Source organism: Lissotriton helveticus, chromosome 5_1 (genome assembly GCF_964261635.1).
Source record: "Lissotriton helveticus chromosome 5_1, aLisHel1.1, whole genome shotgun sequence".
NCBI lineage: Eukaryota > Metazoa > Chordata > Amphibia > Caudata > Salamandridae > Lissotriton > Lissotriton helveticus.
The window spans coordinates 326,774,000-326,799,565 of NC_136065.1; the positions used below are offsets into that span (position 1 = coordinate 326,774,000).

The window sequence follows — 25,566 nt, forward strand, 5'->3', positions numbered from 1 at the left end:
TCACACTTGAATGTAGAGTAGAGGTTTTACGTTCGGGTCCTGAAGAAACACCACAGATCCCGTTGGGACTATAAAGGCGTGGAAAATGTCGACCTCAGTGGAAGAAACAAAAGGCTAATATTGAACACTGTGGGACTGTCACAGCTCATAAGTTTCCTAATGATAGTATTCAAATCTTTGTTTTTATCCCTTCCAAGGGTACCACTTGATTAAAACGTAACGGTACACCCTTCGTAGTTTGAATACACTATTACACAAACTACCTTACTTTCACATTCCTGCTTTCATCAATACAGCAAAAAATTAAGCTCTCCGATAAAGAACCCTCTTGGGGTTCCCGTGGGTAATTGCACTGCTGGCCCGAAGAGGAGCAAAAGCCCAGTGATGAAGCATGACACCTATTCGGGTGTGTGAGGGCTTTATATTCCAAAAAAGGAAGCCTGACCCCCAGGACTAATTGACATACCAACCTCACCTTTCTTTCCACTTCAGGAACAGCCTCCCTACATTTGTATGTATACACTAAAAATTATCATTGGGGCCGGTGCTGAGGAGCAGGTGGGACATGTTCAGTGCCGACAAGGCTTGTAAGAAGAGTTTATCTTTGTGTGTTGAAGATAATACGATGGCTGACCTTTAATTTAATTGTAAGCAAAAGTCAAGAATCTCTCATGATAGAAAATAAGTATACCGTAGTATATCAAGGATCACAATACTCTGAGTGCACAGGTTCACAAAAGTGGAATTTTGAGCTTCATATATTGTCACCACAGATTCCTCATAAAGATCTTCAAGTGCTAACTCAGTCTATGCCAGCCAATTGTGTAAATATGCAAAATGTTATTCAGTCTGTAAAAATTGTTTTAACGTCTTGGATACGTCAAAACATTCATCTATAACTGTCAGCAACATTCATGTTCACTGATTTGCGCAGCCTACATCATATATTGAATATAAAAATATTTAATTATATGATTTTTAACGAGCGGTGATATTCATAATATTAATTGCTGTCACAAAAGCTTTTCGTCTCTGAGAACACTTTAATGGGATAGTGATATTTGGGAACATTTACGTCGTTGGCCAGACTGGAATAGCCTCCGACTTCACTATGATTCAATCTGTGCAATGAGGGTTCCATGAGAGGTTATAAAAGTCAAACTGAAGAAATAATTTTTTACTAGGTGTGCTGTCTTACTTCTGGCACAAGACAGTACTAGTGAGATGAGCAGCAGTACCAGGAGCTGAATGGGTGATTGCTGTAATGGGTTTTAATCGTTGGAATGTGGTATATGTAATAGTAGAATATGGGGTATAAAATTCTAGGTTGCTAGGGAAAAAAGTACAGTTGGCTGAGGGTGGCAGAAACGAGAGGACGTGTGCTGCTTTTATTATGCACTAGTTAATTTTATATAATAAACAATACTTCCAACTTAAACGAGTCGCTCCTGCTTGCAACAATTGGCAACGAGCTGGCTAAAAGGACCCGCCTCAGTTCCTCTTTAATTGGAATTCTTCCCTTGCATGGAGCTACCTAACTTGTCCATAGTAGTGCTGCGGAGCCATTTTGGAAACAGCACTGCCACTAAGATTTGCGTAGAGGAATATACCATGGAAACGTTGTGAAGCTACCGCTTTCTTCAACCGGAACTGCTACAGTCAAAGCGTTGCCACTTACCGAGCTGAGTTGTGTTGATTCAAATACTTGTAAGTGGCTCGCTGTTGAAACCGTTGCCGGAGGAGCTGCGGTGACGTGCAGGGTATGCGTCACAGATGTTACGTGTCTGACACAGGAAATACTAGGAAAATCCTTACGCAAGGTCACGTTGCGTGACCTCGCGCACCGCCATTTTGGTTTTACTGAAATTTTATCACTTGCATTTCCTCACACCATTTTCACTACTCAAGATTGTACGTACGTACAAATCTGTTTTTTTTACATCGTATCTAGTTGAACTTCTGCTAGGAATTTGTGATTTTTAAAGGCGAGATTTTCTTAAAGGTGGCAATTTTCAGATGTTTCTGCTTTTCTTTCATGTTGTGTGGTGAAGAATGAACAGTGGACTTGTCCATAACTCATGGTGAAGTTTGGACACTGAACAATCCCACTCATACACATTATTAGCCTCTGTTTTATTTTGCCTGCATCTACAATTGTGAATCAAAATGCCAGGTCAAAGTTACATCACTGAACCTAAACCATTTAAGCCATCAGGTTCTGCACCTTTATTTACCTGGGGAGAATGGACAGAATATTTTTTTAGTTACACTGCGACTATAGACGATGCAAAGAAAATGTCTGCAGTACAGAAAACGTGAATTCTCTGATACTATATTAGTCCTCATGGTCGTAAAGTGTATTCACAAATTACCAAAGCTACAATCGGAGGGGATGTGAATGTCTTTGATGCTTCTATTCACCAGTTGGATTTTTATTTTAAACCCAAAGTGTGTATGGGTATCACTAGATTAAATTTATTCCAACGAAAACAGGAAAAGGATGAATCCATAAATGCAATCCTGCAATTCAGGCGCGTCTATGGATAAATGGTCACTCTTCTTTGAATGAGGTAGTTGCAATTGTGCAAAAAGACTGACTTATCTAGTAAATAAGCGTCTGCTTAAAAAAAAGATCATAAGGAAGGTGAAACTATTTGCAAAGTACATTATAAGCCTGTAAATAGTTCTACAAATTACAAGAAGGATAAAAAACCAAAAGAGCAACTCAGGTGTTACGGTTGTTATAGTAAAAAACATCATGCTTTTAATAAAAAGTGCCCAGCTATCAAGCAAAAAATTTAGCAATTGCAGGATTTTGGGAAATTATGCAAAAGTATTTAGGAAAAAGATGAAATGTATAAAATGTGTAAGCGAGGACGTAAATAATGAGGGTGGTGAGTCATCTACTAGTAATACAGAAGGGTGCGACAGTGTAGCTAGTTTGTGCAATAACCTAGTTTTAAACATGCATGGTACGGTTGGGAAAAAACCCAGAATGTTCAATAGTCATTGGTGATGTTCAATTACCAATTTACGCAGACTCAGGTTCTCCCATTACTATTACCAATGAAGACTTATGGGGAAAGTATTGTGTGCAAAGTAGAGGAACAATTATTGCCAACTGATATTAAACCAGAAGTATATAGTGGTGAACGAATTGACATGATTGGGTTTAGATGGTTCAGATTTAGGTTCAAGAATAGATCCACGAGGGGAAAATTGTATGTTGCAAAAAAAGGGACCTCCAGTGTTGGGTTGGTTTGATCAAAAGAAATTACACATAATTCTTGATCCAAACAGTGAACGATAGGAGTTGATTATGGATGAGGGCAAGAAAATGGGTGACACTATTCTGTTGGATATCCCCAATGTTTTTAGCAAGGAGTTAGGGAAACTAAAAGGTTTTCAGCACAAAATACAATTAAACAGTTGCGCAGGATCAAAAATTCATAGTCAGAAACGTGCCATTTACGGTCCGTGATAAAGTTTTCAAGGAATTACAAAGAATGGTGTCTTCAGGGGTTATTGAGCTAGTAGAAAGCTTGGTATGAGTTTCTCCATTAGTAGTGGCCAGACGTCAAAATGGCAAATTGAGACTGTGTGTTGACTTGCGCCATCTCAAACACAATATTGTAGTTGACTGATTTCCTCTACCGAGGATAAACGAGATTGTTGCTTCATTAGAAGGGGCTAAATGGTTTTCCACCATTGACTTATTACATGCCTACCAATAGATACCCTTGTCCATTGAATCAAAACACTATACTCTATTCATTACTCCAGAAGGATGCTTCCAGTTCAAGAGAATGTCGTTCGGATTAGCTTCTGCGGCAGCTGTATTCCAACATTTAATGTTTAGATTAAGGTTATTGGAGTGAAATTCTTCCAGGATGATATTTTAGTTTTTGGAAACACTAAAGAAGAACAGGAGAAAAGATTGGTAAGATTGATGTACTGGAAATGTTAGATTCAAGGGGTTGAACTACTGAATTTTCAAAGTGCACATTTGCAGAAGAAGTGACTTACCCTGGTCATGTTATTGATGGGAATGGTGTAAGACCCAAACCTTCCTTAGTCAGGATCCTCAACGAGGTCTCTAGTCCTAATAGTAAGGATGATGTACGTTCCTTTATGGGGATGGTAGAGTACTGTGCGAAATTTGTTCCTAGGTTCTCTGAAAGAACTTACCACATGAGTCAAGTGTTGAAGAACAAAAACAAAGTTGACTTGTTTAGTCAGTGTGTGGAAGAATTTCCTTATGTTAAGGCTGCTATTGGAAAAGCTTCATCTTTGAAGAGTTTTGACCCCTGTGCTGACAATGTTTTCACCACTGATGCTAGCAGTAAGGGGCTAGGAGCGGTGTTATCAAAGTTGATAAGAACGGAACTGAAAATATAATTGCTTATGCAATTAAGGTCATGATCACTTTCTGAAGAAAACGATCCTACAATTGAACGTGAAGCTTTGGCTTGCGCCCTGAAATATTTTTGGGCGTTTGTGTGGGGGATACCTTGCATTATTAGATCGAACCATAAACCCCTGTTGACTACAGAGGGTACCATTAAAGCTTCAGCTAGGATTTCTGAATTATCCATACAAATGCAAGATTACAATTACAAATGTTCCAGGCGAGGAAAATATGTTATGGCAGATTTCTTTTCCTTTCTAGAATGCCCATTCAGATGGATGAATGAGAGGGTGAGATTTGCAATGGGTTTCAAGTAGCATTGGTGCATGACAGTGGGGCACCTGCTGTTAAGGTGGATGAGTAGAATTCCGAATACAGAAATAATAGTTGTTTACAAGAGGTGTTAAAGTATGTTAATAGTAAATGGTCAAATAAAAGTAACATTGCAGAGTATATTCGGCCATTTTGGGAAGTCAGATCTGAACTGACAGAAGAACATGAGAGGAAAGGGTAGTTTCTCCTTTTTGTTTAAGTAAAACTTATCAACTTGGCTCATAAAAGGTTATTTTGGTATATCAAGAACGAAAGCGGTGGCAGGGCTCGACAAATCTACTCGCCCGCTCGCATTTGTGAGCCAGATTTAGTTAGGGTGAGCTATTTTTAGGTCCTACTCGCCCTTTTTGGCGAGTAGGAAAGAAGACTGACTTTTGACCTCTGTCTCTGAAAGCTGAGCAAATGTAACAACAAAGCAAGATTTAAAGGCATCTTTATTGCTCACAAAGTGAATGAGCAATAAAAATGCCTTTACAGCTTGTTAACTTGTCACATTTGCTCACAGAGGTCAAGTGCATTACAGTTAGGTCTAGTAAGAATTTTTTGATTTTGAGAGCCTTGAGTGGTAAAAAAATAGTTTTGGTGCCCTGGTATTGATCAAGACGTTGAGAAATTTGTGAGGGGATGTACTAACTGCATCAGAGCTGATAAATCTTTAATTACTGCCTGACCTCCATGTGTATTATTGGCAGTCCTCAAAACCCATGGGAATCTGTAGCCGTGGGCGTCAGGGGACCAATTGGTATGCCTCAAAGGTATGTTTTGGTTTTCATTGATCTGTTTACTAGGTGGCCTGTGACCAAAATTGTTGACCATGCTGATACGGACTCTGTTTTAGAATGTTTAGATCAAGTGTTTGTGTCTGAAAGGATTGCAAAACACCATTTTAACTGACAATGGTGTCCAGTTTGTTTCTCATAAAGCGAAATCTTATTCTGACAGAGTGGGAATCAATGCACACAACTACTTCACTTTATAATCCAAGCGGTAATGACATGGTTGAGAGATTCAACCATGTCATAAAGGGAGTTATTCAAATGGCCATTGCTTGTAACAATGATTGGGTGACCCAACTCAGGAAAACCGTTTGGTCCTATAAGGTTACCACAAATGAGTTTCGTGGTGTATCTCCTATTGTTATGATGAGAGGGCGGAATGGCAGGTCCAAATATCACCCGAGATGGTTGTTTCGTTTGGGTGTAGACAGTTGTTCCTTTGAAGAAGTGAGGCAGAATGTAAAAATGCGCTAGGAAAAATGTACGCGGTCCTGTGATCCCAAAAATGGTGCTAAAATTGTGGAGATTTAGATGGGAGATTGGGTCCGAGGCAAGAAAACTGGTTGTGTTACAAAGGGTGAGAATACATTTTATGATCCTGAGGAGGTTACCGAAATTTTAGAAAATTCTGTGAGACTTAGCAGTGGAAAAGTATGGAATCTCAAAAGAATAGCTCTTGGTCACTCTCCTGCTTGGAAGGAGATGGGTAATGAACATTCCAGGAATGTCCAGGATCCATCGATTGATTTCCCGGAACATATAAATGACACTGTTCATTGTAATGGTATTATTACTGTTCCTTCTGGTTCTGATGGTGATCAGTGCGAGTCCAACAATCTGGTCACAAATGGGGAAGTTATGTCTCCGTCTGATACTTTGAATGAAGTTTCAGGTGACGGTATTGTTACACAGGGTCATCCTGAGGAAAATGTGGGGGTGGTAACATCGATGAAGATGTCTGCAATAAGAGAATTAGAAAACCACCTAAATGGTTAGAAGACTGTGCATGAAAACGTATAGAGTATATATTATTTATTGTATATTTCTTGCATGTTGATATGATGAATTAAGTGCATTTATTTTTTTATATAGTAAGTCTTAGGGGCAGATTTACAAGCCCCATGCGCCGCCTGTGCATCACGCTGCGTGACGCACCGGTGGCGCAGCCTGCTAAGGGATATTTACAAGCACAGGAAGTCACCCTGCTTGACTTAACCTGTGCTTGTAAATATCGCCCCTGTTCACGCAACATTTTGCGTGTTAGGGGCGGGACATGGGTGTTGCGTAGGACACCCACAGCAACACCCATGTCCACTGATGCATTTCCAGATTTACGAGAAATTGTAAACCTGCAAATGCATCAGTTTGCTGCGCCACCATAGAGGTGGTGTAGCCAAGCGAAACGAGGAGAAATGTTTTCATTTCTCCTTGTTTTTTTCCTCTTTCAATGCGTGCTGCATGCTACAGCATGAATTGAAGGAGGAAAATGCCTGCAGTGATTGCTTTTGTACAGGAAGGGGCCCCTTCCTTTACAAAAACAATCTCCCAATGGCGCAGGCACCCTTGCACCAAGGTGCAAGGGTGCCTGCGCCGGCGCATGGCAGCTGTTTCTGCGCCAGCGCAGGGGCGAGCACAGGAATGTGACATATCATTGGAGATATGTCGAATTCCTGTACTCTGAAAGTGCTGCAGCGTGGCGCAGCCAAAGGGCTTGCGATGCCGCGCTGCGGCACTTTCTTGTAGTTCTGCCCCTTCGTTTTTTAGGCTGTATAAAAAAAGGGGGGTTGTAATGGGTTTTATTAGTAAGTGAATGTGGTAAATGAAATAGTAGAATGTGGGGTATAACATTCTAGGTTGCTAGGGAGAAAAGTACAGTTGCCTGAGGGTGGCAGGATAGAGAGGACGTGTGCTGCTTGTATGCAGCATTATAAATTGCAGTCAATAAACAATACGTTCAACCTAAACAAGTCGTCCTTGCTTGCAACAGTTATAAACGTTGTTCTGTCGCAGCTTGAGCCGCCGCCTGCCTTAACCAGCGTGAGCTGCTGCTACGATGCTCCACTTTCATGACTGTTGGGGCACTAGTCAGCACGATCTATTGGACAGCCAAAAAGACAACAATGCGTGTAGACGTTCTGAATTAGCATGCTTGTACGTCTTCATTGAAATTGAAGGTTGTGTGACACCCTGCACCATGATGCAGTTCTAAATCGACACTTCCCAAACAAACGAGTAGCCACAAAAACCAGACACCCATTGTAGGTTGTTTTAAAAGGGGTCACAATTGCGTACGTTTGAAGCAGCGAAGTTATGTATTTCCATTCAGTACAAGAATCACCTTTGTTTGCATTTGGGTACTTGTAGTTAACCTAAAATAAACGCAGAACTTTAGGTTCCAAAGTTAGAAAAGACCAGCTCAAGATGAGACAACACATTCCAATGACAGAATGCAAAGGTCTAAAGCAGAGAAAGTGGACATTAAACTTATCATGATGGGGGGGGGGGGGGGGGGGGTTGAGTAACGTTATGACACCCTTTTCCAGCACTCTTAAGAAACTTTGCTTTTTCTTTCATTCATACACAATAACGATTTTCTTTTAGCCTAAAAACACTGACCCTCGCTGCCCTCTAACGGAGATTGTACAATTCAGGCACTCAACAACCCGGGAAACAATACTCCATTATAGAATACAATATAGTCTCAGTCAGATGTCACATGTCCACTACTTACATTGACCCGTCCACGACATAAGCCTAATTTCGGGTATCCTTGGTTGATTTTTTTAGCGGATATCTTTTGGCATACATTCAGCACTTCCGGGTCGCATAACCACCAATCCCAAGGCTGAACATGTTCTGAAAATGGGAAGATCTGTGAATGTATAAAGTGACCTAGGACTGGAGCACCGGCTAGACTTCAGCCAATCCAAGTGCGCAGAACAGAATTCAGAGTGCTGATTGGCTGTGAAACGGTACGTGCGCTTCCGAGGTGTTCTTACAGGAATCATGCGCAGTAGAGGTTACGGAGTTGAGCTTGTCTGGAGTTCTTAAACTTTTGTTGGTTTAGTCACAGCAAGTGGTGATGGCGTGTTTTGGCTGGACCAGGCTGGAGAGGTCATGCTAAACTGCACGCTACCTGCGTTCCTGGATGGGAAGAGACAAGGGAGGGCGAGGGAGGAGGTGGAGGGAAATATGGTTGGCCCCACTCGGTTAGCTGCGGTATAGTATATGACCCAACCAGCAAAAAAATAAGTGAACCCCATCCCGTTAGCGAATCACATAGCTAAACAATCATTGGCAAAACCAACAGTCGAGGTTTCTTGACGTCTATTTGTTGTGTCTATGTTTTTTTTCCACGTTGCAAAATAGTGTGACTGCTGTACATAAGGTGTAGCATGGCCTTTCATTGTAACTTGTAAGGTATGGTGTGGCCTTTCATTGTATAGCATGACGTGCTATGGCCTATCGTATACTATGGTATAGCTAGTCATTGTGTAGTATGGTATGACATGTCATATAGTGTACTATTGTGTAGTACAGCCTATCATTGTATGATGTGGCTTGTATACTATTATATGACCTGTTGTATGGTATGGTATGATACGGTATGGCCTGCCATAGTATAGCCCTGTCATGGTATTGGCCTTTCATTAGATAGTATTGCATGGCCTGTCATTATGTAGCGTGGTAAGGCTTGTCCGTATAATGTGGTATGTCACTGTATTTTATAGTATGGCATGGTATGGGCTGTCGTATACAATGGTATTTCATGGGAGAGGGGGGTCAAAGCCACAGGGACAGGGTGGAGGGGATGGTAGGAAAGAGCGGATATAGGCAACAAAGAGGGAGAAGGAATATCATGTCTGTGGTATGGTTTGGCCTGGTGTTCTATAGTATTGTATGACCTGTCATTTTATTGTAATTGTATTTGTATAGCGCTTACTACCCCTGACGAGGCACGCTACTCTGGAACCCAACAGGATTAGTGGTGAATTAGTATGGGGAAATATGAATTAATTTGAGCAGTGGACATGGGTCAATTATTTGGATTGAAAAGATAATGGAGGGATAGAAGAGGGAAGAGTCTAGAAAGTGTTTAGTGGGGGGTCGTAGTAGTAGTAGGAGGTGGTTTGGAATGAGTAAATGAGAAATGGAGGAAGGAAGAGTCTCTAGAAATGAATTAGGGAAATCATAGAAGTAAATGAGGTCACAGATGAGTCTAAGGAAGGATTCCTGAGAGAAGAATTCTATGTCAGTCCACGGAGGCTCAAATAATGCTTCTCTAACTTTACTGACAATACAGCAGCAAAAGAGTTAACTTTAAACAAGCATAACCCGGAAGAACAGCTCCCTCCAGGTATGCACCAATAGCATGACAACAATCAGTATATAAGGTCCCAGTGACGTAAGCACTTCCTCTTTCTTTGCTGCTGCTGCTGCAGCGAGATAAGTGTTTTTTCATTCTTATTCATAATTAATTGCTTGTTTATTGTTTAAAACTTTGGCGCGCTGCGCTCTTCATGTTCGACGATACCTTCGCGTCTTCTTTTGCTTGTGTGGGTGGTCTTTTGACTGCCGTGTTTTCTATGTGCATATTTCATTTTTCTGCTGCGCATTTGCATGGGAGCGTGTCGCGCTCTCTCGCGCTTATAAAATTATTGTGCCTTACTTGAAGTTGAGGCTTCGGTTTCTTTCTTCTTGTGGGCTGTAGCGAGGGAGTGGAGCTATGCACTTCGGTGCGCTCAGGGAGCAGGCTCTGTTTAGCCCCGCCTTCGCGTGTCTGCGCATACGCGAACAGCCGGTGACAGGATTTCTAGCCCGGCTCTTCACGCTGCATTAACTCCCGCATTGCCTGATCAATCCCTGGCTCCAAATTAACGCTGACTGGAGCTTTTTTCCAGACTGAGTGCTTGGCATTAGGGGAGTTATTTCTGGGCTTGCTCCTTCCACTTCAAATTTTGTTTGTTTAGACCCAGTCTACTAACGTTTGACTGTCTGTGGTCTGTTAGCCCTTGGGTTCTCCCCCCTCTTTTGAACTCCTTCAAAATCTCCTATTATAATTATGGCGTACTACGCTGAGGAGGAATATAAGTGGGTGGAATTCAATGAATATGAAGAGTATGTGGAACCATACAGTGAAACTTTGGAGGAGCATTCTGCTGAAACCCGGGATACCCACGACCGGAGTTCTATGAATAAGGCGCTTCTTAAGGCGCTGAAACCCTTGGCGAAGTCTCTCACTTCGAAGAAAAGAAATTCTAAATCTAAAGGCACATCTTCATCTTCTTCTCGTGCTTCGGCTTAAGCCTTGTTAAATGTTGCTAAGACTGTGCTTTTAGACCATGGTTCCTTGGCAGATAAAGATGCTCAGGACGATTCTACGCCCAGTACCACTACTTCTTCTGATTCGGATGACTCCGATAAACCTAAAAAGAAGGTCAAGAAAACAAAACACACCTTCTATGATGCTCAGGATGTGGTACAACCTAAAAATGTATTATTCAATCCTCAAAATTTTATTCATCCTTGGTCCACAGAATGGCAACCTTGTGTGGAAGTTGCGCATTATGTCCAAAATAATATCCACCAACGTTTTGAAAGCCAAGTCAGAGCTACGCTTCGGTCTGAGTGCCCTCGACCCTCTTTACTTGGCAAGGTCACTGATACGCCAGATTTAGACCAAAATATTGCTACTTTTATGCGCAAATTTGCTAAGGACCCTAAGACATTCTGATAATGGGTCAGTCTGTCGAGATAGTTCAGTTGCATCTCTCTTGGACTATCAGTCTTCTTCAGGAGTTAGGTTTTCTCCTCAATGTTCCCAAGTCTCTTGATTCCATCTCAGAGGTACGAATTCTTGGTTTTCAGGTCGATTCTGTGACATCTTAACTTCTCTTACCTCTCAAGAAGAGGTCCGCCATCAAGAAGGAATTGAGGAGAGCACTTGCCTCTCCGACAATATAATTGAGGACCTTAGCCTGCCTTGTAGGGTTGTTGGCAGCGTCCATTCAAGCGATTTCTCCAGGTCCCCTTCATTACAGGGCTTTACAGAGGTTGAAGATTTTACACCTTCGCAAGGGTCTGCATTATGCAGAACAGATTACACTCTCAGGAGGCGCGTCTGGAGATAAATTGGTGGTTACAACACATGGATGCTTGGAATGGCAAGGCCATTTTTGCGGCAATCCCGGATGCCATCATCGAGTCCGACGCCAGTCGTTGGGGCTGGGGGGCTCGTTGCGGGACTTTGGAGACCGGTGGTCGTTGGTCCCAGGAGGAATTACGTCTTCACATCAACTGCCTAGAGCTGTTGGCGGGCTCTTTTGCAATTCGGACTCTTTCTCCTCAGAAAGCAAGTTGTTGTATACTTCTGCGCATGGACAATTTGTCCGCAGTGCGCTACATCAATCGTCTGGGAGGTACCAGATCCCGACTTTTGGTAGAAATCGCCAAGGATTTTTGGCATTATTGTCTGGACCATCACATATCTGTGACGGCAGAGTACATTCCGGGTTCCTTGAATGTGGTGGCAGACTGGAATTCCAGATTCCTGCGGGACTCCAGCGATTGGAAACTGCATCCCTCTGTGTTCCAAGCGTTGAACTCCAAATGGGGCCCGTGTGTTCTAGATCTCTTTGCCTCTCGACTCAACAGGCAAATTCCCCTGTTTTACAGTTGGCGTCCGGATCTGTTAGCGATCAGCTTGGACGCCTTCCTTCAATCATGGACGACGGGCATTCTATATGCATTTCCACCATTCGTAATGATTCCGAGATTGTTGGCCCACACTCGTCGACAGAGGGCGGAAATAATCCTAGTGTCACCTTGTTGGAAAGCTCAAGCGTGGTTTCCAGGAGCAATGACGTTGTCATGTGCTCCTCCAGTTCACATCAGGTCCTTCCCGCAATTGTTGACCAATCCTGTCGGTCTTCTTCATCCGTTGATCATGCAGGGTCAATTGCCTCTCTAGGCGTGAAGACTTTCCGGCGACGCTGGCAAGTGCCATGAGTTTCGCAAGACGCTCTCTTTTTCCTCTCTCAATCTTGGGCACCCTCCACTCACAAACGTTATGAGTCCGCTTGGCGGCGATGGGTGCGTTGGTGTGGTCAACAACAAAGTGATCCCTTGGGATCCCGAATCTCTATAATTGTGAATTTCTTATCCGAATTGGCCAAATCTGGTATGGCTTTCAGGACAGTCAATAATTTTCGATCAGCCCTTTCCGCGGGTCATCCTCATATTGACGGTAAACCAGTAGGTGAACACCCTTTGGTTTGTAAGGTTCTACGAGGTATCAGGTTAGTAAATCCTCCTCAACCCAAATACCATACCTTATGGGATGTTTCCATTGTTCTAAGATTCTTGCAGTCTTGGCTGGCTAATGAGGGTTTGTCGCGCAAACAATTATCGGCCAAATTGACTCTATTACTTTGTCTTATATCATGTAGACGTGTGTCTAATGTGCGTGCACTGGACTTAGCAGGTAGAGTATTCACTCCCTCTGGAGTTTCTTTTACCATTTCTCGTCTTACCAAGACAAATTCAAAATGTGTTTCTTACCCTGCTTTTCCACATCATAGCAAACTTTGTGTTGTGCAATGTTTGAAGGTCTATGAAGACTGTACTAGAGAATTCCGAAATGATGTGGCAGGCCAACTTTTAATTTCTCTTCAGAGACCTTTCCGCCCAGTCTCTTCAGCTACACTCGCCAGGTGGGTTACTTGGCTTTTGACCTTGGCTGGCATTGATTCCTCCGTTTTTGGTGCACACTCTGTTAGAGGTTCTATGGCTTCTAAGGCCCTTCTCACTGGGTCTAGGTTACAAGACATCATGACTGCGGCGGACTGGTCATCTGAGTCCACTTTCAAGACCTTTTACCACAAACCTATTGTGGATATTGCATCGGTGGTGGTGGAGCACCTTTAAACTAGCATTATTTGAGCCTCCGTGGACTGACATAGAATGAAAAATTGTCTAGCATTCGCGACAAAGAATTTTCAATTCTATTAAGGACACGGAGGCGAGAATAATCCCACCCAGGATGTTACATATTATTTACTGTATTATTGTCAAAGACTGCTTTATTTTGAATGCATTTCTGATGCTATGCTTAAACTCTTGTTCTCTTCCCTACCCAATTCTCTTTGTGACTGTTTTTCCTTTCAGTCCGACATGGGTATTATTGCTATGTTTCTTTTTCAGGTGATCAAAACACCCAATCCTGAAGATTCAGCTCTCCTGATGTTCTTCACCAGTCCTCTGCGTTCCTGGAGGTTTCCTGATATGTTCCATTCAAGTTCCTTTGGGTTCGAATTTTGTTACTTATAAACTTTGCAAAGAAAGAGGAAGTGCTTACGTCACTGGGACCTTATATACTGATTGTTGTCATGCTATTGGTGCATACCTGGAGGGGGCTGTTCTTCCGGGTTATGCTTGTTTAAAGTTAACTCTTTTGCTGCTGTATTGTCAGTAAAGTTAGAGAAGCATTATTCTCGCCTCCGTGTCCTTAATAGAATTGAAAATTCTTTGTCGCGAATGCTAGACAATTTTTCATTCAGAAGGGATATTTTGGAGATTTTAGTAGTAAAATGAGGTTTGGGATGATGCAAGGAGGGATAGACGAGGGAATAGTCTAGAAATGGTTATTTTGGAGATCATAGTAGTTGAATGGGGTTTGGGTTGAGTCAGAGAGTGGAGGTAGAGGATATATTGAGAGAGGTGTAGGGTAAAACATATGGTAGTGCATTGGAGAGACTCAAGAAAGGTAATATATCAATGTGTAAGTTGTGTTTAATACATTCAGACTTACAAGTGTTGCTGTACTTAAAGCATATTTTTTTTGTTAAATATTTTAAAAGTAATTTAATAGTGAAGCAATTTTAGATAGTTATGATAACAGGTACATCTTGTGATAGATAAATAAACGAACCATAAGCATCTAATGAAATAACATATATGAAAACTATGCAGTGGCCTATATGTGTTAAGAAGGTGTATATGTATTTTATCCATAAGTAATATGTACATTTGTTAAGCAGACCTAAAGAATATCTACATATTCAAAAATATAATTACTATACATATTTATACAAAGGAATACACATATCTAGATACATACATATAATCGAATTAAATGCTTATGCTTTACATTTGCATTTGAGTATGGTGGTTATGTAGAAAATGCCAACTCTTTAGTAGTCGTCTGAAGATAAGATAGTTATCCATAGGTCTTATGTTTAGGGGTAATGAGTTCCTTAGTTTGGCTCCTTGGACAGTGAAGGATGGGCCCCTATTTTGTTTTTCTTGTATAGTGGGATTTTGAGGCAAGGTGCCAATCTGGAGCGGAGGTTCCTTTGAGTGTATTTGGTGATTTTATTCCTGATGAAAATGGGTTCTGTTCCATGTATTGCTTTGTGAGTGACACAAAGCAGCTTTAATGTGGTAATTCCAAGGTTTCTTACTTCCTTAGATACTTTAGGAGGTGGTCCCAGATCGTCGGGCCAGGCAGCGAGTGGGTCATAATTTTTCCAATCCCCACATGTGAGTATTTCTGTTTTGGAAGCATTCAATTTGAGATGGCTTCATGTCATCCCCTGATCAACGGCTCTGAGGCAACTGAAAATGTGTGAGTTTCCAATGTCTTTGGGGCTTTCCAGATCAAGGAGTATTTGTGTGTCATCTGCATAGTTCTAGCATGTGAGCTGAAATGCATTGATCATTGCTGGTAGGGACTTCATGTAGATGTTGAAAAGCATAGGTGAGATGATAGAGCTTTGAGTGACCCCTGCTTTTGTGAAGTACGGTTTGGATGAGAAAGGGTGAGAATGGAGGACCTTTGTTCTGTTTTAAAGGTAGGATGTAATCCAGTCGAGGTCAGGCCCCTTTACACCAGCGTTGTAGAGTCTTTGTAATAGATCGTTATGGTCAACGGTGCCACAGGCAGCTGAGAGGTCCAAGAGTAGTAGTGCAGCAACCCCGTTCCGGTCTACTGTGTTTTAAGGTCATCCCAGATGGCGATGAGGGTAGATTCTGTGCCGCTTCCTGGACAAAATCCTGTTTGGAAGTCGTAAAGTATGGAGTTATCCTAAATGAATTGGGAGATCTGGCTGAATGCTGCTCTTTCTATCAGTTTTCCCAGGAAAGGCCCATTTGTAATCTGTCTTTAGTTCTCGGGGTCCATCGAGTCTAGGATAGTTTTCTTTAATAATGGGCGTATGTATGCCCTTTTTAGACCTTCTGGAAAGATTCCCGTAGTTGAGGAATTATCAATAATTCTTCTAACTGGTGTGGCAGCAGAGGTAGTTAAAATAATGTTCTTGAAGATTTGTGGTGGACAAGTGTCAGAAGGGCTGCAGGCAGGCCTGCTTGCTTTGACTAGATCCATAAATTCACTTTGGGCTATTGGTTTCAAGTAATGCAGAGGCTGGGTTAGCCTACTCTTGGAGGGGGCTTTTGGAAATGGGTTGGTACTGATGGTTTTCCTTTGTTTTAAGTAGGAGTCCAATGTGTCTTCTTTGATTGTGTAATGATTTGACAGTTTGTCCCCGAATTATTGAGAAATGGGATGAATTCCTTCTTTGCATTTAGTTTTATGAAATTCTGAGACAACTTTATAAAATTCTTTATCTGCACATTTAGCAACAGACACAAACACGCACAGTCTATACACGTATATGCCACAATGTGTCTGCGTGCACCCTGCAAATACACATTCACCCATACTGGTGAATTGCCACCTTGCACTGACACATGACTCAAATGGGGAAACACACGGGGGTGAATGGTGGCCCTCTTCACACTGCACAGAGTGTTGTATTCCTCCTTCCTCAACTGCAGCGTATCCAGGTCGGTCTCATGGTATCCAGTAATTGTAAATCAGCCTCTCTCTGGGAATTGCAGAGTGGTGTTTCTGCATCCACCCTGGAGTCCCACTGGCAACAGGAGCACAGTGCCCACCGCTGAAGCAACACCACCCTCCCACCCCACCCAATGGCCTTCAATAGGAAGCAATGCTTTTCTTGTGGAAGAGCCCAAGATTCTCTCAGCCATCCTGGTCATAGAGTACAGTCTTTCAATTGCTGGTCTTCACTCATTTTCCATAGTGATGGGATCCGTAAAAGCGATGCTGATTGGCTGAGTGCCCGTATTCCATAACTCTATCTCTTCTAATGGTAAATGAAAGTCTAGCTGCCTGCCAGACAAACTGGGCATTAAGACATCTTATCCCTTTTGGATATCCATGGGGCTCAGGCTTTCGGTGATACAAATACCCAGCAAGTGATATACAGATCACCCACCCTCTGAATAAGTAGGCTTGGTATTTTTTTAATATAATTTGTTTCTATTCTTAAAATAAAATAAAGGAGTGATATATGGGTCTCGAATGCCAGTCATCGGGTGCGCACTAACCAGCACTGTTATACCGAAGGACAAAATGTATGACAATTGGTTAGAAAGTCTCAGATTCTAAAGTATTTACTGTTTTTAAAAGCAGATGCTGTGATTGTTTTTTTTTTCTTTTATCCTCATTCGCCTCTGACCCCCGCAAACTAGTAGTCTGCCGGTCTCCACTGTTACTCGCATTGGAGAGGTCGCTTTCCATTTTGGGGTACTGCCATATCGCCAGCCTACCAGTGGTACACCAGCATCCTACCTGTTGCTGACCTCTCGCTGTTTATGAGAGGGTGGTCGTGCTCTCTACCAGTTTCGAAAAACCAAAGACCAGAGTTGTCGATAGAACCCTCCTTGGATCACTATTACCTGATGACCCGGTGATGCCAAGGGGGTCCATCCATCTCGGTCTGAGAGCTTCCCATGAGGCCTAATCATAGAACAAAAAGGAGAGATCTTCTTTACAAGTTACATGGACGGGTTTGATTTTTATACTGTCTGAGCTGGAGACCATTTCAACAGACAGTCCCAAATTGCTGTTTTCTTACTGTTTTTCAGTCTGGCCAAGTCCATTGTAGATGTTTTATAGACTGATGAAAGCCATTCAGAATGTGTGTGTGTGTGTGGGGGGGGGTGAACCTCTACCCATTTCTTGCATATTTCTCGCCTGGCCAGCAGAATAGCAAAGAAGAGAAAACTCCTGATATGTCCAATGAATTCTGTTTGAATACCAAAGATTATTCGACTTAGGGTGATATGTACTGGCTGGGAAACATCCTTAACTACGATGTATTTACAACGACTTACATGAACAACGAAGAGTTAACAACGAAGATTCAATTACCACGAAGGGCTGAACAACGAAGGACAGAACCATGACTTTTAGAATACCGGAGTTGCACGTTACGGCAGGCGGGGTACGTCAGCTCCGCTCAATCTACATCTGAGGTTCCATTCTAGTCCGGGGTTCCATTGCTGGAATTGGCCACTTACACAGCATGCTGCTTTGCCCTCCGTGCTGGGCCGCCAATAATTCACCCCTCGGTCTCATCACTGTAGGACTGCGGCAACCAGCTCACTCTAACTCTTACGTTGACCCGTAGCCAGAGACAGCAGAGGACTTGTTTCCTCCCTCACATGCTCACATGCTCCCTGCGATTGGACTTCGTTCGAGTGATTCGTCACTTATCTAAGCCAAATCAAAAATCAGCCTTTGTTGTCCGCGGTAGTTTAGGATAAGAATGTTGACATTGGCATCTTGTAATGCTAATGTCAGCCTTAACGTTTTGTCCGAACCCTGGCTGACGTTTTAAAAAAACAGTATTGAGATATAGTCTGGTTTTCATCTGCTCGAATGAACGACTTTGGAAAAGCGTTTCTGGAATTCTCTGACATTCTAAAGTAGGTCATTTTGTTTTTAAAAAAGGGTCTTTATACTTGTGTATTTAATTTGATGTTTAAACACTTTTACTTCTTGCAACAGGATGTACATATTTTATGGATAATTGTTTATGAAATATTTTGATACCTAGTAATAAATTTTATTTCTCAAGTTTCAAATCTTACTTAAAATGATTTAAACAATGTTCACCTATTATTATATTTTTCAAAAAAGCATGTTTAATTAATTTTAGCATAGCAAGTATACTTTCATTGTTTGCGCTTGTGCAGCGGTACTCAGATTAAAGTGTTTGTGCTCGTTACTTAGGAGACCAAAAAGAAAATCACAGCCTTTCATTTATCCATGATCGTATTGAGCAGGAAGAAAGCAGAATAAACTTGATGATTTTATAGAAAACAGTCTCAGAAATTAGTAATTGGCAATTTAAAGGATTTTCGTTGTTCAGGAAGTCGTTATAAAATAAGTAGTGGTTAAGAATAGGTCGTTGTTAAACTTACGTTGTTTAGGAAGTCGTGGTTCAGGAAGTAGTTGTTTAGTCATACAACCGTACTGGCTGTCTTAAGATAGACGTAAGGGTGGAATACACCTTTTGCCAGAAGTCCGAGATGGCCGGACAGGTCCAAAATGTGTGTGTCTGGGACTCTTACCATATTACATTTTTAGGTTTCGACCTGGCGAGGGGCAAAGCCCCTCCCAGATCGAAAACTATTGTCTACAGTAGGGATGTTCGGACCGCCTCTGTTTCCAATTGGCTAGCTCCATAAATGGAGACTAGCCATTGGGAGACAGAGGCTGTCAATCGCGCTTTCTCTTGAAAACGCGATTCGGGGGCGTTTCTGGTGCTTTTTTTAAGCCCCGCCCCTTTGTCCCGGGCCGCGCTGCGATTGGCTGCCGGCCCGGGACACCCCCGTGACGTCAGCCAATCACAGCGCGGCCCGGGACCTGACTTGTTTTTTTTTGCTGTTTGTTTTCCTCATTTCATGCCGACCACGGCCGCCGGAAGAAGTCCAGGTGAGTGCGTGTCAGTGAGAGTGCCACTTTCTTATAGACTGTGTCAGTGAGAGTACCACTTTCTTATAGACTGTGTGTCAGTGAGAGTGTCTCGGTGTTAGTGGCAATGGCGGTGACTGTATTAAGCTCCTGTGATGAATCGATAGATGTCAATGGCCTGACGTGGCGAGGGCGCAGGGGGAATACAGACGGGGCGAGGGGCGGGGCTGTTCCAAACTGCATGATATCTCCCTCCCCCTTCTCATGGCCAAGTGCACACATCTCTAAATTGTAAAAGGAAAGCAGCGGCCACGGCGGATGTTGATTGTCTAAAGTAAAGCGCTTGATATGCATGTCTGTGATATATGTAGCTCCTAGAAGCAGCAGGGCTGTGGGCGCACACGGGACATGTACACACACTGCGAGTCATGGAAGGCACGCGCAGAGAGCGCCGTCTGGGCCGGGCGATCACTGCGCGCCGCGAGGCTCCCGGAGCTATTGTGCTGGTGTCAGCTGGTGAGGGCGGGGCCACCAGAGGGAGGGGGCACGGGGAGGACAAGCCCGGGTGATGGCCCTCGGCAGCTGGAGGCCGGCCCTGAGCAGGAGGAGACCAGCTCCCAGCGCAGCCTGCAGTGCCGCCTCTGCCCGGGTCCCAGCGCCCTCTCCCCGCCGCTGCTGCCCTGCCTACAGCTTCCACTGCCCTCGGCCCTGGCGCTCCCTGCTCCCACTGCCCCTCCACATGTCCCGGCTCTGTCCCTCCCTGCTGCCGTGCTCCTAGCCCTAACACCCTACCTGCTGTGTCCTGCTGAGCTCGCAGCTCCCTGGCTGGTAGTGCCCCGCAGCTCTGGCTGGCAGTGCCCCCTAGCTCTGGCTGGTAGTGCCCCAAAGCTCTGGCTGGTATTGCCCCATAGCTCTGGCCGGCAGTGCCCCCTAGCTCTGGCTGGCAGTACCCCCTAGCTCTGGCTGGTAGTTCCCCCTAGCTCTGGCTGGCAGTGCCCCCTAGCTCTGGCTGGCAGTGCCCCCTAGCTCTGGCCGGCAGTGCCCCTAGCTCTGGCTGGCAGTACCCCCTAGCTCTGGCTGGCAGTACCCCCTAGCTCTGGCTGGCAGTACCCCCTAGCTCTGGCTGGTAGTGCCCCCTAGCTCTGGCTGGCAGTGCCCCCTGGGTCTTGTTCGCACTGGCCCTAGCCCTGGCTCTCCTTAGCTCTGTCGCTCCCAGACTCGCAGTGTTACTAGTTCTGCACAGTCTTCGGTAGTGCCTCTACCAGACCCTCTGCGCCGCCTCTCCCTGGCTCGCACTGTCCCAGGCCCTCCTCTCCCTGGCTCGCACTGTCCCAGACCGTCCTCTACCTGGCTACTGTCCCAGGCCCTCCTGACTCGGACTGTCCCTGACTCGCACTGTCCCTGACTCGCACTGTCCCTGACTCGCACTGTCCCTGACTCGCACTGTCCCAGACCCTCCTCTCCCTGGCTCGCACTGTCCCTGGCTCGCACTGTCCCAGACCCTCCTCTCCCTGGCTCGCACTGTCCCTGGCTCGCACTGTCCCAGGCCCTCCTCTCCCTGCCTCCATCTCCTGTCGAGTCCTGCCCCGAGCCCCGCGTGTGCCAAGTCTTCTGTGTCTGCCCCTTGTTCGGCGGAGTCTGTTCCGGAGCCCGTTGTTCGCTGCCTCCCTCTCCTGCGTGCCCAGACTTGGACCAGCTGAGTTCCTGCCGCCTGCAGCTCTCGCCCCGTAGGCTGCTGGCCTGCATCGGGGTCCAGGCCTGACTCCTCCAGAAACCAGCCGACCCAGTGCCCCGTGGATGAATGGCGGCAAAAGCCTTTTAAAGTTTGATCCGCTGCGGGTGATCTGTCAGACACATGCCGCAGTCAGCTTTGTTTTGGTCGCCCAGTTTGGTCACCCTGCTCTAAATGTTTGATGGTGGATCGGAAATGGAAAGAGGGTCTTCCGTGAATTGAACCTGGGACCCCCAGGGCACTGCCCGCGCATGGGCATGCCGGGCTTGCATAGCTCTGTTTGGTGACAGATTGAAATTCCAACACCAGCCTCCTCTTTCTTTGTTTGCCACCGACCTATCTGTCAAACGCCCACCCGGAGGACTGCCAACTCCCGCCCGGGTCTGGTGGCAGGTCTGGTGGCCACAGTGAACCGGAGGACAGCTCGACTGGGCATATGCGCTGCCTGCTGCCCGTGTCACCCTCCCGGACGACATGCCCATGGTGCAGAACGCCCCATGGTGCCAGGAGAGGGGTCGAGTCGGCTGGCAGTGGGAGAGGCCCATCGGAGTGGACTGCAGTGCCCCCGAGCCTCGCTGTATCTGGCTGGCCAGTTTACGGGATGGTGGGGCAGGAGCGGGGCACAGATGGCATGGTGCCAGCCACAGTGGTGGGCAGCAGAAGCGATGGTCTGGCTCCCGGATGGAGAAGCCCGTGGCGGTAAGAGACCCAGAAATGCTCGCTTGTTCCCGCTGCCTCCAACTGCCTCACTTTCCTTATCTGCGCCCTGGTGTGTCAATATCACAATGTAATTATATGAAACTTCGCAATAGGTTTTGCTGACGCGCTTATCCGAACAAAGCAGAAACAGAATTCATCTCCTCCTTGTCTTTTATTTTAGATCGCTTAATTTTTTGTCCCGCATGGTATTTAAGGAACACATGAAATGGGAATGCTGTAATGGAGAAGAATCAAACACGTCACCCGATTCCATATCATAGACTGAGCGAATATATCAAATGAATACAGGCCACAACATTTAACGTGATCTGCGAGTATAGACATTCTTTAGTGGAACAGAAAATGAAGTGTAGGTAGATTAAGTAAAATTATGTTATGGTACAGAGTCGCTATTGCTTGTTCTGTGATGTTATTGTCTGTGTATTAACTAATATAAGCAATATATTTACATAAGTAGACTGTGCAGATACCTCGTGTGGCTGAATAATGCCAACTGAAAACCTAGGCTCAAATCCCAGCGTCCACGTTTACCCAAATTGTATGATCCTTGGCAGAACACCCTGCAGCGTAGTGCCTCGTGTTTCTTCACTGGCAAATTTGGGAACAACAAGAGGTGATTCTCTTCATGTTATCACTGTAAAAACGTTATTCATATGTGTTTAAAGATATTATGATGTTTCTCAGTATCTAACGAGGCCAGATTGTAGGCTGGGTTTGGCAAGGGACTATGGTGTGCATGTGATTTTTCTAAAGGTATCTGCACAGTCTACTTTTGTAGAAAAAAATGCATTACTTCGTGTTATTAATACATTAATTGCGAGAGATTAAGCTAATGGCAATGTAAATGACAATGCCATTTATTTATCTGTTTTCAAAACCAACACATAAATACAAATTTTGTCATTTACAATGCCAATAGCTCTAACTTTTTCAAAGGCGAAACCATTGCATTGTAAATGCTTGTTTACATCTTGCCGGTGAATCGTTGGACATCTTCGAGAGTCTAGCAGGGGACAGGTAAGCCCTGTGCGTTGTGAAATAATGATTTCTTCTCAGCCAAGCTGGCTTCACAACTGAAAACAAAGTATTATATGAAACCTGCCATAACTCAGTGCAATCCCCCTCTACGAACAACTCGTCCCATAATTCTCCGGCTAATCTAAAATCTCCATCTATTGCACCCTCAATTGCCCAATAAAAAGAGGCTACCTCTTTCTTGCCTGCTGGCTTTTTAACCAGGAGCTCTTCAAGATCACTAAATCCTATCGGCTTTTTGTGATTTTCGGACCAACTTTTCAACTGTATGTATTTAAATCTCGACATGCCCCCTTCCATTTTATCATCTAACTAGCAGCCCGTCCCGACGTTGTCCGGGTACGAATTGCTGCCGGCCAGTAGTATATTGTTTTGTAGGATTTCGTTTTGATAGCATTTCTTATCTGTGACAGGCCTGTGAAACGCTCCGATTCACAGTGCACTGCTGATGCACTTTAGAGTGCGCGTTCAGTAGTGTGTGAACTCGAGTTTCTCTACTTTATTTTTCCTTGCAATATTATATAGCGCGAACTCGACAACATGGCATGAGCACAATTTACATTACAGAAGAACACATTCATTTGTGGTAGGCACGGGGAGACAAAGCGATTTGCCTGGAATCACAGGATGTTGAGCTGATGCCGAGATTCGAACGTAGCTCCCCAGCTCTAAAGTTCGCAATTCTAGAACTTGTGGCGGGAGGTGTGCCTAAAAGTGTATGTCAGTGTTGGCCATCAGTGAGAGAGACCTGTGCATTTTTCAAATCGGTGGTGAAAAAATATGAGTATGTTGCTGGAGATGTGGGCCGCCGTGCCACCAATGTACTTACCGGGGAGGGTAAACACCCATTATTCCGCAACTTTCTTTCCGCATACCATCACGCCGCATACGTTTATTACGAAAGTACCATGACTCCGCAATGCCAATATAACGCCTGGCATTACATTTTATATGCTTTTACCACGCATACATTTACAACGAAATTCGTTGTAAATGCATGAATGGTAAAAGCATGTTTTTTTTAATGTTTGGATAAGGTAAGTATGGGTATAGGGGTATATGTTTTGGGGTACTGAGGTATATGTTTTGGGGTGTTTGGGTATTTTAAGGGCTCAGATATAGTTTGGGGTTATGGGGTACAGGGGTAGTTTCAGGGTTTAGGGATAGGTATGGGTTTTGGGGTACAGGGGTATTTTTAGGGTTCAGGGCTAGGTTTGGGTTTTGGGGTACAGGGGTATTTTAAGGGTTCAGGGCTAGGTTTGGGTTTTGGGGTACAGGGGCATTTTTAGGGTTCAGGGCTAGGTTTGGGTTTTGGGGTAGAGGAGTATTTTTAGGGTTCAGGGATATTTTAAGGGTTATGGGGTAGGTTTGGGTTTTGGGGTACAGGGTTATTTTTATGGTTCAGGGCTAGGTTTGGGTTTTGGGGTACAGAGGTATTTTTAGGGTTTAGGGGTAGGTTTGGGTTTTGGGGTACAGGGGTATTTTAAGGGTTATGGGGTAGGTTTGGGTTTTGGGGTACAGGGGTATTTTAAGGGTTCAGGACTAGGTTTGGGTTTTGGGGTACAGAGGTATTTTAGGGTTCAGGGGTAGGTTTGGGTTTTGGGGTACAGGTGTATCTTTAGGGTTCAGGGCTAGATTTGGGTTTTGGGGTACAGGGGTATTTTTATGGTTTAGGGATAAGTTTGGGTTTTGGGATACAGGGTATATTTACAGGGTTAAGATGGGTTAGTGTTTAAGGGTGTTGGGGTATTGTAAGGAGTAAGGGTGGGTTATGATTATGGGGTGCAGGGGTATATTTAAAGGGAGCAGGGTGGACACCCGGAGCTGGAATGTACAGAACCTGGGAAGAAAAAACAATGAAATATTGGGCACACCGCTCGCTTTTTTTTCCCCCGTAATCCCGTCTCCCCATATTGTTAAACCTGCTGTTCTTAATGGTATGGCAAGCACATCTTTAAGACAACTAGGAGACCCTGGGCTGTCCCACCACGGGGCTAATCTTGAGTAATACTCCAGGCCTATTAACGTTTTAATTCTGGCCCCTACTTGGGCTGCTCCACATAGAACGTTCAGCCTAACCTTTTTGAAGATTTTTTTATCTCCATATTTAAAGAGAAAGCCTTCTTGGGGAAGCTCCGACTGGTCGAGCATGGCTTTAAATATTTTCCCCCTATCCGAATTATCTGGATGCTTTAACAGCATTCTTGAATAGGTTCATTGAAATGCCCATGCATAGTACTGAACATCCGGAAGTGCAAGACCACCTTTTTCACTTCTCCGTCTCAGTTTTTTCCAGGAGATCCTGGTTGCCTTGCAGGCCCACACAAATGAATTGATTGCCTGCTGAAATCTGTCAATCGGTTTTTTATCAAAATGTAATGGGATGGTATTGAAGAGAAAGATTACTCTTGGTAAGATAACCATTTTTATCAAGTTTACTCTTCCCAGGATGGTCAAGGGGAGATGAGCCCAAGATTACATTTGGTTTTGGCTCTCTTTAAGAATATTTGAGAGATTCACCTTAGCTATCTCCTCAATACTAGAGAAACTTTTTACCCCCATGTACCTCATATAATCTTTCGTTTGATAGAGACCCTTTGGCAGGTTCCAAGTCATAATTTCGTTTTTTCCTGCATTAACTTCGTAGCCAGACACTCTGCCAAAATCTTCTGCTAACCTTATGACTTGGGGGGAATGATGTATCTAAATCTGACGATAAGATTAAAATATCGTCCGCATACAGGACTACCTTTCTCTCCCATGTGCCGCTCTTGAATGC

The 25,566-nt window shown here is 44.2% G+C and overlaps 1 protein-coding gene across 1 annotated transcript in view; it reads right to left on the reverse strand.

Moving 5' to 3' along the window:
- The window catches only part of AURKAIP1 (aurora kinase A interacting protein 1), a 42,523-nt gene extending 34,142 nt beyond the window's left edge, over positions 1 to 8,381 (reverse strand). Inside the window, exon 1 of the mRNA XM_078642396.1 lies at positions 8,249 to 8,381. The gene's annotated coding sequence lies outside the window, so the exon portion shown is untranslated. The remainder of the gene's footprint in view (positions 1 to 8,248) is intronic.
- Positions 8,382 to 25,566: the final 17,185 nt, after the last annotated feature.